Source organism: Mus caroli, chromosome 14 (genome assembly GCF_900094665.2).
Source record: "Mus caroli chromosome 14, CAROLI_EIJ_v1.1, whole genome shotgun sequence".
In the NCBI taxonomy this organism is placed as follows: domain Eukaryota; kingdom Metazoa; phylum Chordata; class Mammalia; order Rodentia; family Muridae; genus Mus; species Mus caroli.
In genome coordinates, this window is record NC_034583.1 from 41,243,439 (window position 1) to 41,262,055 (window position 18,617).

Below are 18,617 nucleotides of genomic sequence, written 5' to 3' on the forward strand. Positions count from 1 at the left end.
TTAAGGCCAACACAAAACTATTGAGGACCTGTGAGAAAGGAAGTGTCATTACCAGGTTCTGAAAATCTCTCACTGATGGCAGTGGAGGGGATGGATTGATGAGGGTATGCATGCCTGAGGGGAGTCTGATTGACAGCCAGAAACCTTTAGTCAATAGTGGAGAGTAATAGTGGTAATACTGGAGAAATAGTGGTAATACCGGTGGTAATAGTGGAGAGAGAAAGCAGGATACAGCAATACTGAGGAAAGAGCCAACTAGACATGGGGTTGGGAGAATATGGAGAATGAAGAAGGTAACATTTTGTCAATTCAACATTACAGGGCTTGGTAGATAGATAAATGAGGATATCACTTCCTGAGAAAGAAAACATGGCATGAGGGCTTTGCTGGAGCATTAGGAATTCTGTCCATTGGCTTACTAAAGAGAGAATAGTTAGGAGACTCTGGATCACATAAGAGATTCAATCATATCTACCTGTCAGCATGAGACAGCTGATGGATAATGATGATAGACAAGAGCGATACCTCTCTTCTGGGATCACCTTGATGTTTAAGGTGCCATCATCTGATGTGGTTCACTCTGAAACTTTATTGCAGCTTCCATCAATAAGACTCTAGGGAGGGAACATAGGGGTGCTCATATCCGCACATACTTCAGCCGGTCAGCTCCAATCGTGGTATAGAAAAGGGACAAGCTCCAGAAAAGAAACTCAAGCTGCATGCAGCACAGTGCTGAGATCAAATTAATCCCATGTACCCCAGAGCTATTCTAGGATTATTGGGAAACACTTTTTCATTTAACCTAGAGCCTGCAGTGAAGTTCAAGTTTAAATCCTGCTTCACACTTATTTATGCTAACACTATGGACGGCAAGGAATAGAGCACAGTGCTTGTTTCTAATTTTAAATAAGAAGGCAGGTTTCTCACTCTGGAAATGACAGGCAAACAGGTACACTGTGTGGCTTAGGGAGGGGCCACCCTAGATCTTTGATGCCTGCCAATTGTCTCTATCTTACACGGCAAAAAGGCCCTACAAGGGACACTGGGTTTCTCTTTACCAGGGCCTGGATGTCTGCACTTTATTTTCTTAGCGGCAAATGTCCCTTCTTCAGGCTCTGTCCTCTGCTGCGGAGTCCCAGGTTGACTGCTTTAATCCTGAAGCTAAACCACAGCTGTAGCCTGAAATGGCATCCGTCTCCTACACAGCATGGTATTGTTGGTCTCAAAGTGTACAGTCTTATCCCGAAGGTCACTTCAAATACGGGATTTACTATACTTGGCTTCTGTCTGAAGTTGGTACATTACTTGTATTGATGGAAATGTGCTGGCAGTGCACAGAAAAATCATGTAATTATAAGATACAGACCTGGTAGAGTTAGCTACTAGCTTAAGTTAATATTAGTCTACTAATTTAAGACTCATTCAAGATATTAACATAAATGCCTTTATTTATTATTTGTTTTTATTTTTTTTATTCTTTCTGACAGCATCTCATGTAGGCTGGCCTTGAACTTATGCAGCGTAGGTTGACTTGAATTTCTGAACTTCCTGCTTCCACTTCCTTTGCAAGTTCTGCAACTAAAGGTGTACACCACCATATCCAGGTTATGTACAACTGAGAATCGAATGCAGGATTTCCTCAGTAAGAAGAGTAAGCCTTCTACTAACTGAGCTCCATATCCAGCCCAGTGATGTTGTGTGTGATTTTTCACACACAATATTTTCCATGTGAAGATACACGAACAGATTTGCTTTAGTGTGGATATTTTCTTCTTTTCCTCCAACCTCAGGGGAAAATTATACCTCACATTTAATTACCTTCTGTGCTTACTGCTATTTCGGAACTGCTTTAACAAATAGATGTTTTTTTTTTAAGTAGAAAAGGAATATTTTGAATTTATGTGACATAATGATGAAAGAACTTCTAAACTGCTGCTCAAAGTAGAAACAATTTATAATGTATTTAATAGAAGATTTAAAAATTTAGTCTTTGACTGGGTAGTTGTCATTGACTAGAACAATAATTCCCCATCCATGTTTTAAAATAAGCATTGTTCTTGATTTCATTTTCTATTTTCTAGTACCTTTAGCCCCTTGAGAGAGTATATGGTACTCTCGAGAAATACCATTCATGAGTAATCTTTGTTGTTCAGCTAGATTGAGAAGTGCTTAGGAGATCAGTGAAGTACACTCCTCAGGGTTTCAGAGAGAATTAACCACTTGAGTGTGGGTGGTTCCATCCCCCATAGTCTAGGGGCTGCACAGAATACAGAAAGAAAACAAAGAAACACTCACACCACTAGAATTCTCTGTGTACTTGCGGACTGCTCTGCTATGAGAGGTTCAGTTCCACACTCTTCCCATTACAGCACAGTGACACCCTTGAGGCGACAACAGCCATAAGTCTTCCCTTCTTCAGTCGCTCTGCTCAGGTGTTTGATATGAGAGAAGGTGGCTGGTCTATGAGGACAACAAAAACTGTCAGCTAAGCCAGGGGCACCTGTCCTAAATTCTGAGCTCCTCCTCCTTTGTCTCAGCTCCATCCCCACTTCAACAAATCTGCAAATCCTGCCCAGTGTCCCTCTTAAATAACTTTTCATTTTCTGCATTGAACTCTATCCTCATGGCTAAACCTTGGATTAAGCCTTACTTGTCATCAGCCCATCCTCCAGGACTCTGAGCTCATGTTTCAGCCTTGAATCTTTCTGCTCTTCAAGCTGTCCTGCACAGCACCCAGAAGTGCAGGCATCCAAAAACACAGACCTCACTTTATCCTTTCACAAGGTTTAAAGGTTGAAATGACATTAACTTGTCATATAAATCTATCTTCTTTAGTAATTTAGAATAGGCTAATGCACATTGTTTTATTCCAATCTTACTTGCTACTCTTAACTCATATTACACAGTACACAGCATAAAGTAAATGTTATACATGGGTGTCTTAAGCCATTTCAGGAAAACTAGACCTAAGCACTTACCAGACACACCAGACTGAGGGAAAGATGAACATCCCTTGCCTACATCCCATAAAGTGATGGGTGCCTATCATCACAATTGCATGACTGCACACCAACCCATCTGGTGCATGTGTCAAGGATGTGCATGGTTTCTGGGGGGCGGGGGCAGGAATCAGGAAAGTGGATAACATTTGAAATGCAAATAAATAAAATATCTAATTTCAAAAAGGGAAAAAAGCTGTAAACATACCCCCCCCCAAAAAAAAACAAAAAAACAAAACCTCAGTTCACAGTGCTCACCCATGCAGTACCAATTTAGATATGGTAAGAATGCTGTGTGAAAGATTCCACAGTGCTGACTTCAGGGTTCCAAACATTCACTCCATAGTCCTCTCTCTTTTGTATTGTGTGTGTTTTCCTATGGGTCAGCCTCCTTGTAAACAGCAAATAAAATGATAGGGGAAAATGCAATCTGGTCCCTGATTGTGTAGAAATAGATGAGATGACTTTGATTTTGTTCTTATGAGGCCTCTTCACTGTGAATAACCTAAACTTAAGAAACAAAACAACAATAACAACAGCAATAATAACAACAAACCCAAACCAACAATACAAATCCCACCACTGCCTGAGTTGATACAGCTCTGTAAAGTGATGGCGACACTGAATGAACTATTTCATCTCTCTCTCTCTTTCATTATTTAGATCCACTCGCTTCTGCAGTGACAGGTACCTATATGTATCTCATAAGTCTGTCAAAAAATACTGCAGTTGCCTTGTGAGCTGAGTCTGCAGATACAAAAGGGCCAGTGCCCTTTTAACAAAAGGATTTTAATCTTCAGACCAAAATATCATATCGTGTGGTCAAAGACACATGCTGTTCAGAATGGAGCTTCTCTGTGTGGTGGGAATAGATCCTGGCCATGATGCTAGAGTGCATTGCATTTGAGTGCAATGTTCAGAAAGTGATTATTTTCCCTGCTACACTTTTCAAAGAAGAGACTTTGAAAGCCAAAGAGATTGTTTGATGCCACCTCTTAGTTTTATTGAGGGAAAGATGACAACCCAGAGACTTTTGAGTCCCATGGAATAACCCAGGTGATATTTTGGGAGAAAGTAGTGATACACTTTATGCAGCCTCTTCTCTAAAAGGTAGACAGCAGATACTACCTTCATGTCTGGCTTCCATTAAACCCTGTGTGACAATTATGGTCCCTTGAAATGTTTTGAGCACCTGACTTATTTCCTAAAGTGACACGAATTGTTTTATGAGCCTATTAGTAGGGTTAATCCAGACATTTCCTTCCTCCTTGAGGTAAATCTATTAGAATTGGCTTTGCAGGAGCCTTCCTCTCTTTTACAACAGCCAGAGGCAGACCTGTGGTCTTTTCTGGTAGGCAAGATGCTCAGATGTTCATCTTAGTCATGGTCTCTACTGGTGAGTATACTTTGAGAGCCATTTTCAGAGTGAAGGCATTCTCTTATATATTTACAATAAAATAATAAGACCTCATTTCTTTTAAGTCAGAACCAGGATTGATTTTTGCTACCCACAACTGAGATTCTAGCAGATTCTGAAAGCAGCCACACATACTAATGAAATTTTCCTGCATGTGACCAAAGCAGAGAAAAGCTTAAATCTGCTGTCATTTGGGTTATAAGAGCTGATGGGGTTTTGTCAATATTATTTTGGAGTTTAAAAAAAGATCACTGAAACCAGAAGCTTTTTAGAAGAATAAAAATTCAATTTCAAGATAAAATCCAAGATGAAAAAGCAGCACACATAGTCTAGCTAGACCCAGGGCTAGATTAAACTTCAAGAGAGAGCAGTAAAAATCAATCGGAAAGACATTATTACCATCTAGACACTCATTTAAAATACTTTCTCTATACTGTTATCTCCTCCCTGCTTAATAGTCTCAGAGTGTTCAATGTTTCTGCTTGGAACTAAGTGTTTTGAAATGTAAAAGAGGATGAATTATACAATGATAAAATGAGAAATTGTGTCTGAAAAAAATCACTTCTACAGTTGTCTTCACTAAAATGCCTTTGAAGTATATCACCACCTCTAGTGGTAAATATGCTGTAATTATAGGTTTTTGTTTCTCGAATTATAGACTAAATCAAAATTATTAAATTAAGGATCAAACAAATGACAAAAGGGACCTCATAAAGCTAAAAATGTCCCGTTCAGGAAAGGCAAGAATTGACCAAGTAAGGAGGAAGCCCAGAGAGTGGGAAAGAATCTTTGTTAGTTACACATCTCATAGAGGATTAATGCTCAGAATATATAAAGAATATACAGAAACAAAAAGCAATCAAGGAAGCCAACAACAGAATTAAAAATGGGCTCTGGATCTGAACAAAGAGTTCTCAAATGAAGAAATAAAAATGACTAAGATGTATCTAAAAAGTCTTTAATATCCTTAACAATCAGAGAAATACAAATTAAAACTCCTTAATATTTCATTTTATCCCAGCCAGAATGGCTAAGATCAAGGAAACAACTGACAATAAATACTGGTGAGGATGTAGAGAAAGAGGACCGTGATAGTGGGCTTGAAAACGGCTTCATCTCTTAAGGAAATCAGTGGGGAGAATTTTCAAAATGATGAAAACACATATGACCTATCTATACAGCTCCACAGTATAGGCCCAGAAGACTCATCATCCTTCTACAAAGACACGTTCTTCGTCATGTTTAATGCTGTTTTGGATATGGAAGCAGCATTGATGTCCATCAACCAATGAATAGGAAATGAAAATGTAATGTATATTAGATAGTTTTATGTCTACCTGACTCAAGCTAAAGTCATTTGAGAGGAGGTAACATCAATAAAGAAAATGCCTCCATAAGATCAGGCTATAGGCAAGCCTTCTGGCATTTTTCCTACTTAGTGATTGATGTGGAAGGGCACAGTCCATTGTTGGGGGGTTGGGGTGGGTAGTCCATTGTGAGTGATTTCATTCTGTAGAAAGCAGGTTTCAGGAAGCCATGAAGATAAAGCCATTAGGTAGCACCCCTCCATAGCCTCTGCATCAACTCCTGCCTCCAAGTTCCTGCCCTCACTGCTTTCAATGATGAACTGTGATATGGAACTGTGAGTGAAATAAGCCCTTTCCTGGAAGTTGCTTTTCATCCTGATTTTTCATCATAGCAATAGTAGCCCTAACTAAAATACCATGCAAAGATTTATAAATGACCAACAAGTCTTTGGAAATCAGAAGTTGAGTCCCTGGCTACAGTCATCAGGCAGATGGGAATACAATACAAAGTTTAAGAGCTTCAACTGGACCAGCAGGAAGTACCTGAAATGAAAAGTTTTATGGACCAGTCTCATCTGGTTATACAACTGAAGTCAAGAATCCTCTGATCTTCACTGGGAGGAAAATCTACTCAGAAAAGAACTATCTAGAGCACCATACATTGAACTGTTGATATAAAAAGCTAGAAGTCACTGTCAATTTCTAACAGTTTAAAACAACTTTCAAAGTCTGTGCAGGAACCAAATGTTCACTTCAAAGTTCTCATTGTTTTCTGAAAACAAGCCACCTGCTCTTTCCATGAAAGGTTTTAAATTTTTTGAAGAAAATTATCATGAGACCAAAACAGGAAAATGTACTTTGCAGGTTACGGTTTCTGCAGTTAAGACAAGAATAAGTTCCTGTTTTTCCATGTTATGTCCTTGCAAGTAAAGTTTTCTACTTGTAATTAAGAACAAGTTCCTGTTTCTTAGATCTGATGTAAACTGCAAAACTTGTGTTTCAACCTACACTAAGCTTGGGATCCCATTTACATGACATACATCCTTACCCTTGTTCTGTCCCTTTCATTGAATCTTTCTAACAATGTAGAACATCAACTTCTCCCATCCCTGTGCACACTTTATTTCTCTTATAAAAGGGACTTCAAGAGGTTAGCAGGGGTTGCGCTCTCAAATCCTGACTTAAGATGAACTAGGTGGCCAGTCCCAAGTGCACCCACAATACAGCTTACTCTAATTGAACAATCATGAACTTGGTTTTTCTCCTCATGATTCTCAGGTTTAAGAGTTCATGAATGGAGCTTTGGAATTAAAGGTTGAAGGAACAACAGGAATCCTGGTGTGAATATGAAGCCATGGAGGGGGCAGCAATCATCCAGAACCCCTAGAATACAGATATTTATCTTTAGACATGGCTAGCTTCAGTCGCTATGCAGCTGGACTTAGCTTCTTCTAGTGTGAGCCAGTGGCCAGATCACAAGACTCTGTAGAGAGAGTCTCACTCTGGGTCCCAGTCTGCTGGCCTCAAGTGTGCACTTTGAAATGTAAGTTTCATACTGAGAAATGCAAGCAAAATTTTAAAATTCTGTTCCAGGAGCTGGAGAGATGGCTTAGTTGCTTAGTCTTAGTCTTTTGCTGCTCTTCCAGGCATTGGAAGTAGGTTCTCAGCACCTACCTCACGAGGCCCACAACTGGCTGTGACTCCTGCTGCAGAAGACCCAAAGCCCTCTTCTGGCCTCTGAGGGCATCCCTTTCCCCTGACAGACACAAAACACATAAAGAAGTAAGATCTGTTCCAAAGAATGTCCATTTTCTTTAAAAAAAAAAAAAGACAAAAACTCATTGTGCTTTCTAAAACTGGCTTATGTAGTCAAACATAAGTAAAGAGATGTTCAAATGTACAGCAAATTTAACTAAAATGGGAAAACCCCAAAATCTTAGATTTCTTTTTGAAAAATAAAGTATACTTTCCCATCAATTAATTGATAATGTTACAGGAGATATTTTTGTATTAGAAGGCAAACACCAAACCTTTTAGGGATTTGTTTTGGTTTTGTGCTTTTGCTCCCATTTTATTATGGAAAAAAAATCTCCAGGTACCTTCAGGCAACTTTAGTGTGGTTACCTCAGGACCTGGGTGTGACAAAGACACTTTACTGAAAGGACATGTTACAGAGGGCACTGCCACTACTAGTATTTGGAACACCAAACAAGGACACATGCTTGCTTCTTTTAGCATGAAAAGGAAAATGGATCGAACTGGCTATGAAAGTTACCATGTGATCAGCTAACTCTCAGCTCGGGAGCTTAGCACCCAGGATCCCCATGCTCTACTTGGCATCCTGCTCAGCATTTGGAGGTGGAGGCAGGAGGATCTCAAGTTGGAGGCCAACTAAGGCTACATAATGAGAAGCTGTCTAAAACATCATTAAAAAACAAACGCACAAACAAACAAAAACTAATTTGGGGTAGGGAAAGCGCTAACTTAATAACATATATGAAAACATTACCGGGTCTGTTCCTCAGAACCCCCACAAAAGCCCCCACATTGCCAGATGCAATGGTGTACACATGTAACCACAGTTCTCAGTTGGGGGTAGGGTAGGGACAGATGTCCCTGGGGCTTAATGTCCAGACAACCTAATCTATTTAAGTGAGATACAGGCCAGTGAGAAATTCTACCTCAAAACACAAAACAGGGCTTCTGGAGAACAACACTCACTAACCCCTGGCCTCTACATACACCAACACAACACATGCACCACTACTGTACTAGGGTGACCTTGCTGTGCTGAAATACCATGGCAAAAAGCAACTTGGAGAAGAAAGGGTTTATATTTTTTTATGATTACATACCACTGCTCATCATTGTAGGAAGTCAGGGCAGAAACCTGGAGGCAAGGAGCTGATGCAGAGGCCATGGAGGGGTGCTGCTTATTGGTTTGCTCCTTATAGCTGGCTCATTCTGCTTTCTTATAAAACCCAGGACCACCAGCCCAGGCATGGTGCTATCCACAATGGACTGTGTCCTCCCCAACTAATCTCTAATTAAGAAAATGCTATACAGGCTTGCTTATAGCCTATTTATTCTCCACTGATGTTCCCTGATGATTCTAGCTTGTTCAAGTTCACACACACACACACACACACACACACACACACATGCTGGGCAGGTGCTTTTTGAGGCAACAAGTCTCCCTAGAAAGATGGTGACATAGGTTGTAATTCACTAGATATTTAAAATCATGGTGATGTGGAAACCATGTTTGGAAGACAAACAGACCTGAGTTGGCATGGTGCCTCCTGTCTAAGCCTCTACCTTGTCACTACAGGACTATTATTATTACCCAATAAAGTGACATAAAGTGTTGAGCACATAAGCGGTGCTTAATAGGCATCTTCTCTACATCATTTCTTCCCGAAGTGAGTTTTCACACAATCACAAAGGAAACACATAAAGACATAAAGTCAGAAACCTGAGTGAAGTCCGGTCCTTCACTGGGGCGAGGCATCTACTAAAATATCAACATGGTAGAGTTTTTGCTATGTCCAGACTCCCTCCTCTGCAATTCATATGTCAGGAGGACCCAAGAATACACTGGGTTCAAAGACTGAGCTAGCACAACACTGGAAGAGCCACTGCAGAGATTTATAGCAGTAAAATCTGCCACATGCTCCTTTTAGTTACTCTCTCAAAAGACTATAACATATTTGGAAAATGGAAACAAAACAAAACCCAACCAACCAACCAACCATCCATCCAAACAAACAAAAAACCTTGCTAGAAAGGAAGAGACTCCTATGACAAGCAGAGAGGGGGAAACACTTTAGTAGACCAGGCTCTTCATTACCTTTCTCTAGCTTAGTTCCCAGGCACAGTGGCACAGTATTTCAAGTTAGGAATGTCTGGGAGGTTTCATTGCCTGTGAGCCCTTTGTGTAAAGCATATCCCCTAGCAGGCTGGTGCCTGTGATCAGCATCTCCCGGAGGAGATAGCAGCCTCTCTGATCCTAACACTCACTCCCAAAGCAGGCAAGTTCTAACAGCCATAAAAGGCTACAGGGAACCAATAGCTATGAATACAACTCCTCCAATAAATACCTGCTATGTGATGTGTATCCACACTTGCGGCACTGACAACAGGGAACACTGAGCCATTTGAGGGTCTCTCTGGGATGTACTTTTCTGCTGTACCACCCTTGGTAACTTTGTTGTATTTCCCCCTCAAAAACACTGTGCTCTGCTTTCCTTCCTCCCTTCCATGTCCTACAGCCATGAAGACGGTTCTACTTCAAAAGCCCAAACATGAAAGCCATTTATTGAGGGTTTCTCAGTCACATAACCAGCTTCCCACTCACTGGCTTAAGACAACAGTGATTTATTAGTTTTGACTCTGCAGATTGGCGGAACTGTTCCTACCCTGGTTTCAGCTGAGCTCACTCACGCTCCTGCATTCAGAAGGTTTGAGATAGCCTCAGTTACATCTGCACTTGACAGAGGTATTGGGTTGGGTGACTCAGTTCTCTGCTTAGCTACACATCTTCATTATGTGGTGCTAACTTTTCTACATGACTGTGCTGGATAGTTTTATGTCACATTGACACAGCTAGAATTGTTTGGGAAGAGTGACTCTCAATTGAGAAAAACCCCTACACAATATTAGCCTACAGGGAAGTCTCTAGTGTATTTTCTTATTATTAGTGATTGACGTGAGAGGATCTAGCCCCTTGTGGGTGGTGCCACCTCTGGGCTGCTGGTCCTGATGCGTTTTTTCTTTTTTCTTTTCTCTTTTAAAGATTTATTTATTTATTATATGTAAGTACACTGTAGCTGTCTTCAGACACACCAGAAGAGGGCATTAGAACTCATTACAGATGGTTGTGAGCCACCATGTGGTTGCTGGAATTTGAAATCAGGACCTCTGGAAGAGCAGTCAGTGCTCTTAACTGCTGAGCCATCTCTCCATCTTCCCTGATGTGTTTAAGAAAGCAGGCTTAACACATTCTGAAGAGCAAGCCAGTAAGCAACACTCCTCCATGACTTCTGCTTCAGTTCCTGTCTCCATGTTCTTGCCTTGAGTTTCTGCCCTGATTTCCCTAGACGATGAACTACAAGCTGTAAACTGAAAGAAACCCTTTCCTCCTCAAGTTGCTTTTGGTCATGATGGTTTACGAAAGCAATAGAAACTCTAAGACATTCTCAGAACAGTACCTGTGCTCCAAGGATAGACAGCAAAAAGTGCAGGGATTCTTAAGGACTAACCGCAAGTCTATAAAGGTTGTTTACATAATACACAATGAAACAAGTCCAAAGGCTAGGTCATTTTCAGAGGTTGGAAAGTAGACTCTGTCTCTTGATGGGCAGAGGTGACAGACATGTTGCAAAACAAGGCAGCAAAGAAATATTACAATCACTTTTGAAAGCAGTCTACTGTAGAGAGTTCTAAAAACCAGGAGAAGCCACTTGTCTTGCCTGCTTAGACTGAAAAGAGCCCTTCTAAGCCCCAGACTCAGCCTCATGCCCCTGACTATGATCTCCTGGTTCTTAGAGTCTAAGCCTTTGGTCTGAACTGTAACATGCTTCAGTGTTTGATTTCAGTCAGAACCCTCTAACCCTATTTACAAGTAGATGTTTGAAGAAACAAAACAGCTACATCGTTCTTTGTTTCTTTTGTGCTTTTAGTTCTCTCTCTTTCTCTCTCTCTCTCTCTCTCTCTCTCTCTCTCTCTCCAAATTGAGAAAATATGTGTGGTGTGGTGTGGTGTGGTATGGTGTGGTGTGATGTGGTGTGGTGTGGTGTGATGTGGTGTGGTGTGGTGTGATGTGGTGTGGTGTGGTGTGATGTGGTGTGGTGTGATGTGGTGTGGTGTGGTGTGGTGTGATGTGGTGTGGTGTGGTGTGGTGTGATGTGGTGTGGTGTGGTGTGGTGTGGTGTGGTGTGGTGTGGTGTGGTGTGGTGGTGGTGGTGTGTGTGTATTGATTTGGAAATCTAGGAGCCCAGAAAAATCCTCAAGGGCTGCCTGTGGAGGCCTTAGTTGGGATGGCACAATAGTCATGTTTGCTTCCCTGTTTGTCGCTGTGAGCAGAGCTCCTTCTCCATGCACTCAGCAAGTCTGACAGGAGCCAAGAAGTAACCGAACAGCAGCAGGTAGTGACTCGAGCCTGGCTGGTACTAAACACCAGAGCTCTGACTTGTGCTGTGGCTACGTGCTGTGATCTAACTGTGAATCTGAAACATCTACCCTTTCTCACCTGTCACTGTCTGTGTGTCCATAGTGCAACTGCTCACAGAATATGCAGAAGATGTGTTGATGTGTCCCTGCTGAGATAAAACAGGGTGGGTGAAGCATGTGTGGCTCAGTGGCAAAGGGCTTGTCCAGTGTGAGTATTTCAGAGGCCTGGGGTTTGAGCTCCAGCTAGAGGAGAGGGAAAAGAAAGAATGAGAAAACACCCCCCCCACACACACAGAGATACCATGTTTTGAGATTTCTGGTACTGTTCATGGGTTGGAGAAAGAGAGAGGACAGAGAGAGAGAGAGAGAGAGGAGAGAGAGAGAGAGGAGAGAACGAGAGGATATAAAGAATTTTACCCATTCCCAAAACATCTGTTCACTGGTTGTTGATCTTTTAATCAGTTACCGTAGGCAATGATCTAGCACAGTCATTGATCTCCACTTCTTCAATCAGTTCCCCAAGGGCTCATAATCCTTAGGATATCGTCTGCCTCCTTTTCAAGGCTAACTGAGGATAGGTATTTATTACATTGAAAAGAAACAGAAGTCTGCCACTACCTTTTGACTCTTGACTGTGAAGGCAGATGCTTCAAGGGTGAACCACGCCCACAACTGTGAATGGTAACTGGAAAGGAGCTCCTGACAAGATGTTTCAGTCAGAGGTCAAATAAGTGCCCTGTAGTTATCAGGGCTTGCTGAAGCCTCCAGCTTTAGAACATTTGAGTGCAGACTTCAGATTTAGACACACTATCACTCCTCTGAACTATTCTGCAGTCTCCTAATGCACAGTTTATTACTGTAAGCCATGCTGCATTAGGCTTTCTCAAAGAGACTGAAATGTATACAGTTCCAGCAGGACGTAGCAGGGAAGTTGGAATGAAACTGCAGGGCCAGAAGCTTGGCAGCCACTGTCCCCAAGGCAAAGTGGTAGAATTAACCGTTTCCAAATGCTACTAATTGGATCTTCTACTCCGAAGTAAATAGTGATAAGGTTTATTAGATTAAATATTCATAAGTGGGGAAGGCTCAGCATGAATCAAGGTGGTCAGAAGAAAGAAAATTCTATAAGGGCAAGGATTTAAGCAGGCTGTGAGGAAGAATGCTTTGAGCAGGAATACCAATATATAAACAATTTATGCATTAAGAAAAATTTGAGAGGCATCCTAATTATGTCTTCAAGTCCTGGTTCAATAACTTATAAAGCTGATTCCTTAATCCAAAAATGCTGGTGCATCCCCCACTCTGGGAGAGATTCCATTCCATCTGACCCTGGTGGAGTGCCTTCACACCTGCACCCACTTATTGATTCAACAAATTATCACATGTGCCTATTTATATGGCCCTCATCCATCTCACTATCACAGGCAGTGGGAAAGACAGAAAGAAAATTGGCCCTGTCTTAGCATGTGGAGTTTCTAATAGTCTACAGAGCTTGAAGGTTTTTCTTCAAGTAGTTCTACCTGAGTCTACCTACCTGGAAGGATTCTACCCTACTATGTTCTGGAAACCGGTGTCCTGGTGTGGGTTATTAAATGAAAAAGTATTCATGGAATAATGAAATGAACAGGCAGATGATATAATCAACCAGCCTTTCAGCTGAACTAACTCTTTTTTTTTTTTTGCTTTTCTTTTCCATATTTTTTATTGGGTATTTATTTCAATTACATTTCCAATGCTATCCCAAAAGTCCCCCACACGCTCCCCCACCCACTCCCCTACCCACCCACGCCCACTTCTTGGCCCTGGCGGTTCCCCTGTACTGGGGCATATAAAGTTTGCACGACCAATGGGCCTCTCTTTCCACTGATGGTCGACTAGGCCATCTTCTGATTCATATGCAGCTAGAGACACGAGTTGGGGTGGTGGTGGTATTGGTTAGTTCATATTGTTGTTCCACCTATAGGATTGCAGATCCCTTCAGCTCCTTGAGTACTTTCCTTAGCCCCTCCATTGGGGGCCCTGTGATCCATCCAATAGCTGACTGTGAGCATCCACTTCTGTGTTTGCCAGGCCCTGGCATAGTCTCACAAGAAACAGCCATATCTGTGTCCTTTTAGCAAAATCTTGCTAGTGTATGCAATGGTGTCAGCGTTTGGAAGCTGATTATGGGATGGATCCCCAGATATGGCAGTTTCTAGATGGTCCATCTTTTCGTCTTACCAGCTGAACTAACTCTTATTTCTCAAAAAATCACTGGGATTCTTCCTGATTCCAGATTTAACATCTCCAATTGATTAAGACCCACAGGCAGACCTTGTTTTATACTTAAAAAAAAAAAACTTCCTAAGTACACACATATATATCTTACATATACATTAGAAGCTGCCGCCAGCTTTGTGACTCAGGAAAACCTCAGAGTTGAGGGTAGCCTTCCTTCAGACTAACACAAAGACATTATTTTCAATCTCCCTTGTCAGCTCATAAGAAATAATACTTTTCCTTTGCGCAGTTCACTGACTGAAAGCAGACTTTGCACAGATTACCCAGAACTCCATTTATTCTGAATCTCCAGAGAACATTTGTGGCTCTCACACAGTCTCAGTTACTTTTCAGTTGCTATGACAAAACATCATGGGTAAGGCAACTTATAAAAGAAAGCATTGAATGGGTTTCCAGTTCCAGAGGGTTAGAGGCCATAGTGGCAGAGCAAAGGGATGGGAGCAGGAGCAGCTGAGAGCTCCTGTCATGTCTCATGAGCAGGAGGAGGAGAAATGCTCACACTGGAAATGGTGCAATATTTGGACACCTCAAAGCCCATCCCCAGGGAAACCTCCTTCAACATGACACCCTCTCCTAATCCTTCCCAAACTGTTCTTCCAACTGGGAATCACATATTCAATCATATGAACCTATGGAATCCATTTTCATTCAATTCACCCTGCACGCTATGCTCAGAGGTAGGGTTTCTGGCTTCTAAGAATGGAACTCAGGAAAGATAGTGTTGGAATTGAATCTAGAAGATGCTCCCAGTGCTAATGACATCATCCAAAATTCCAAGTGTTACTAAATTTCCATAAGGGGCTGGAGAGATGGCTCACAGGTTAAGAGTTCTTGACTGCTCTTCCAGAGGTCCGGAGTTCAATTCCCTGCAACCACATGGTGGCTCACAACCACTAGTAAATGGCATCTGATGCCATCTTCTGGTGTGTCTGAAGAGAGTGACAGTGTACACATACATAAAATAAATAAATACATCTTTAAAAATCTTTCCATAAAACACCCCTCAATCATCCAGCAGAAGGATTCACTATTCCTGAGCTCGTAGAAAACCAAAATACTACAGAACCATTCAGTTCCCCAAGGTTCAGCTTTCACTCAATGCTCTTCCCTCTCTGTTCCCTTGGTCACTAGAAAGGTTCTTTAGGTGATGTTATGGCTTGAATCTGAAATGTCCTCTTGCAAACTCATATTTGATACTCTTGTTCCATAGCTGGGGAACTTTTAGCAGGTTAGTCTGGTTGGTCAACAGAGGCCACCGAGGTTGGGACATTGAAGGCTCTATGCAGTCCTGAATTCTTTGCTTTCCCCTCTGTCATGATGTGAATCGACTTCTCCACTTGTTCCTACCATCATCAACGTCTCTGCCATGCTCTCCCTCTTGTGATGTACTGACACACCCAGGGTTCATAAGCTCAAAATAAACCTTCTCATACTTCAAGTCCTTTAAGTCAGGCATTGTCACAATGCAAAAACAACCAAAACGTGGGAAAGTGAAAGAAACTGGCTGCCTTAGTTAGGGTCTGATCGCTGTAATAAACATCTCGACCAAAAGCGACTGGGGAAGGAAGGGTTTATATTTCGTTTACACTTCTGTTTCATAGTCCACCACCAATGGAATCAGGACAGGAATTCAAACAGGGAAGAAACCAGAGACAGGAGCTGATTCAGGGACCATAGATGACTGCTGATTATTGGCTCCATCTGCTTTCTCAGGGAACCGAGGACTACCAGCTCAGGGGTGGCCCCATTCACAGTGGACTGGGTCCTTCCCATCAATTACTCCTTACAGAAATATCCTATACCTGGGTCTTCTGGAGACAGTTTCTCAACTGAGGTTTCCTCCTCTCAGATGCCTCTAGCCTGTATCAAGTTGTCAGAAAAACCAAGAAGCACGCTTCCATTGCTTAGCGGGACTTGTGTTCTTAAACACATAGCTAGTCTTCCACCAGTAAGTCCACGGTTTCCATAAGCAAGAACTGAGCTGTTTTAGCCACATCCTGTTGCTGTTGGTTGAGGTAATCAAAACAGCAGATTCCAAAGACCCTCTTCTCCTGAATGAGAACTACTGTCTCCCCATGTTCTGTTGGAATAAGATGAGCAGGGATGTTTGAGATGTGTGATTTATAAGAAGCTACCATGGGGGGAGGGGTTCAGCGAAAGCCTAGTTCCACTCCTTTGCTCTACTGATTCCATTCCTTACTTAACCTTATTGAGTTTCCTCACCTCAGACTCAGAAGTAACAATTCCTACCTGTAAGTTAAAAGTGAAGAGAAAAATAATGAGTGTGGCTTAGCTCACACAGCACAGGCCTTTAGCAAATGCTAACAAAAATGTCCTACAGCTCTATTTTATTTAAACTGAGGGTCAGTGACAACCTGACTCTAGGGAAACTGGTACATCTATTTGGGATCATTGTTTTTTAAGTGGCAGAATTCTATTTTTGAGATGGTTTAAAAACATCTATGATTGCTAGCCACATATTTCATTTTACAAGTATATACTGACACAATGTGGGTCATTTTATTTCGGGACTGTGGGTCCGTTTTTAATTGCCGCTGTGGTTTTTCTACAGTGGCTTGAACATTTTGTCTCCACACAGGCTGAAATTCTTAAGATACCAAAACTACTTGACACCTTGGAAATCCTCAAGGAATGCTTGCTGGGAGAAAGATAAGAGTTAGCCATTCCAGAGTTTTAGCTGGCTGTTTGTTTTGGTGTGTGTGTGTGTGTGTGTGTGTGTGTGTGTGTGTGTGTGTGTGTGATTGGTTGTTTTTGTCTCCCAGAGCTTTGTGCTGTTTCAAAATTACTCAAGGGATAGCTGCTTGTAAGCACCATTTATTAACCAGAAATGTAAGGACAGAGAAAATGTGTTTTTAAAAGACAAGAGGGTTTCTATGAGTGGGTAAAGGATACATGCAGTCATGAGGATGCCTCCCAAGCCTGGGTTCAATTCCATTTCTTTTAATTCCCTAACTTATTCTCTGTTCCTTTCTTTTCCCTCCCCTTCCCTCCCCTCCCTCTTCCCTCTGTTGCTCTCCCCTTCCATCTGTCTTTCTCTCTTTCTTTACCCTCTCTGTGTATAGTGTATCATCTTGCTAGTGTAAATGTGTGCTGCAAGTGTGTATGTGCGGGCACGCATGTAAAGGCCAGAGATTGACATTGTGAGTCTTTCCTAATCATTTGACATCTTTATTTTTTGGAGACAAGGTCTTCCAGTAACTCCAAAGCTCATGCATTTGGCTATGGTGGCTGGCCAATAGAGCTTCAGAGATCTGCCTAGGTCAGCTTCCTCTGCTCGACCCCCTTGCATAGGGGTTCAGGCTACTACCATGGTGCCTGGCTTTTCACTGAAGATCTGAACTCACATCCTCATGTTTGTGCAGCATCTTCCTGCTGGCCTTTTAACTCTGATTCTAAGGGCCCTGCAACCTCCCTCCTAGGGACAGGCTGCCTATGGCCATCTCCTATCCCCTGCTCCTAACAACAAAAGGAACCAGAAAGAAACTCTAAATAGGAAAATTTAAAGATAGCCTGATCTCTAAATGAATTAAGAATGTAAAAAAATAAAAATAAAACTCAATAAGAACAACAAAGCTATAATATCTCTTCCTTTCTTGAGGGTTTTTTCCTAGAACAAATGATGAGTATCTGTGATGTGACTTCAGACCTAAAACTGAGGTCTCAAAAGGGCTGATGCTTACTGTGGGGACTGAGTTGGACTTATCACTGTCTGTAGCCTGCAGAAGGCAGAGGTGCACAGTTCCAAAGTGGTAAATTTGGGAGTACTCTATGTCCTTGAACGTTCCTGCTGGCTTATTCCATGTTTCAGATGAGCACGAATGTGAAGGTTAGACTTTATCTTACAGAACTCTCTAAAGATGCTCCTAATTTTGCCTCCCCATTTCTTTAAACATTTTCATGTGAAACATTTCTAACAGGTTATAAACCCAAAGAAGTGGATAATGGACCCCTATGAACCCAACATCCAGATTCATCCATGAGCTATCTGGGCCCAATCTTTCTCCCTTTATGCTCCTTGTCACTTTATCCTTGGGTTATTTTGAAAGAAATAATACAGTATAGGATTTACTCATAAATATTTAATCCTGAATTTAAAAACTATTAGAATTCTGCCCTCTTGCCTAACCACAATACTGTCATGCTAGTTGAAAACATTCCCTGATGCCATTGAATATACACAGCACATCTCCCATTTGAATAAACATACATGGGTTAATTGTATACAAATGGATACATTAGCATGAAATTTACTAGTGACATCAGTAGGAACCCCAAATTCCCACACACCCTTAGCTAACCTTAAATGATCTGTGGAGAAGACTTTGTAGAGCAGAGCTGAAAGAACAAAGATGGCTGTTTCAGTAATGAACGTGATCCATTTCCTGAGGCACTGGCTTCCCCATTGTTCTTTTTTTTTTTTTT

At 41.7% G+C, this 18,617-nt stretch overlaps 1 protein-coding gene across 1 annotated transcript in view; it reads right to left on the reverse strand.

Annotated features, from left to right (window-relative positions):
• Slc35f4 (solute carrier family 35 member F4) overlaps positions 1-18,617 on the reverse strand; it is a 232,840-nt gene that overhangs the window by 113,944 nt on the left and 100,279 nt on the right. The window lies entirely within an intron of this gene.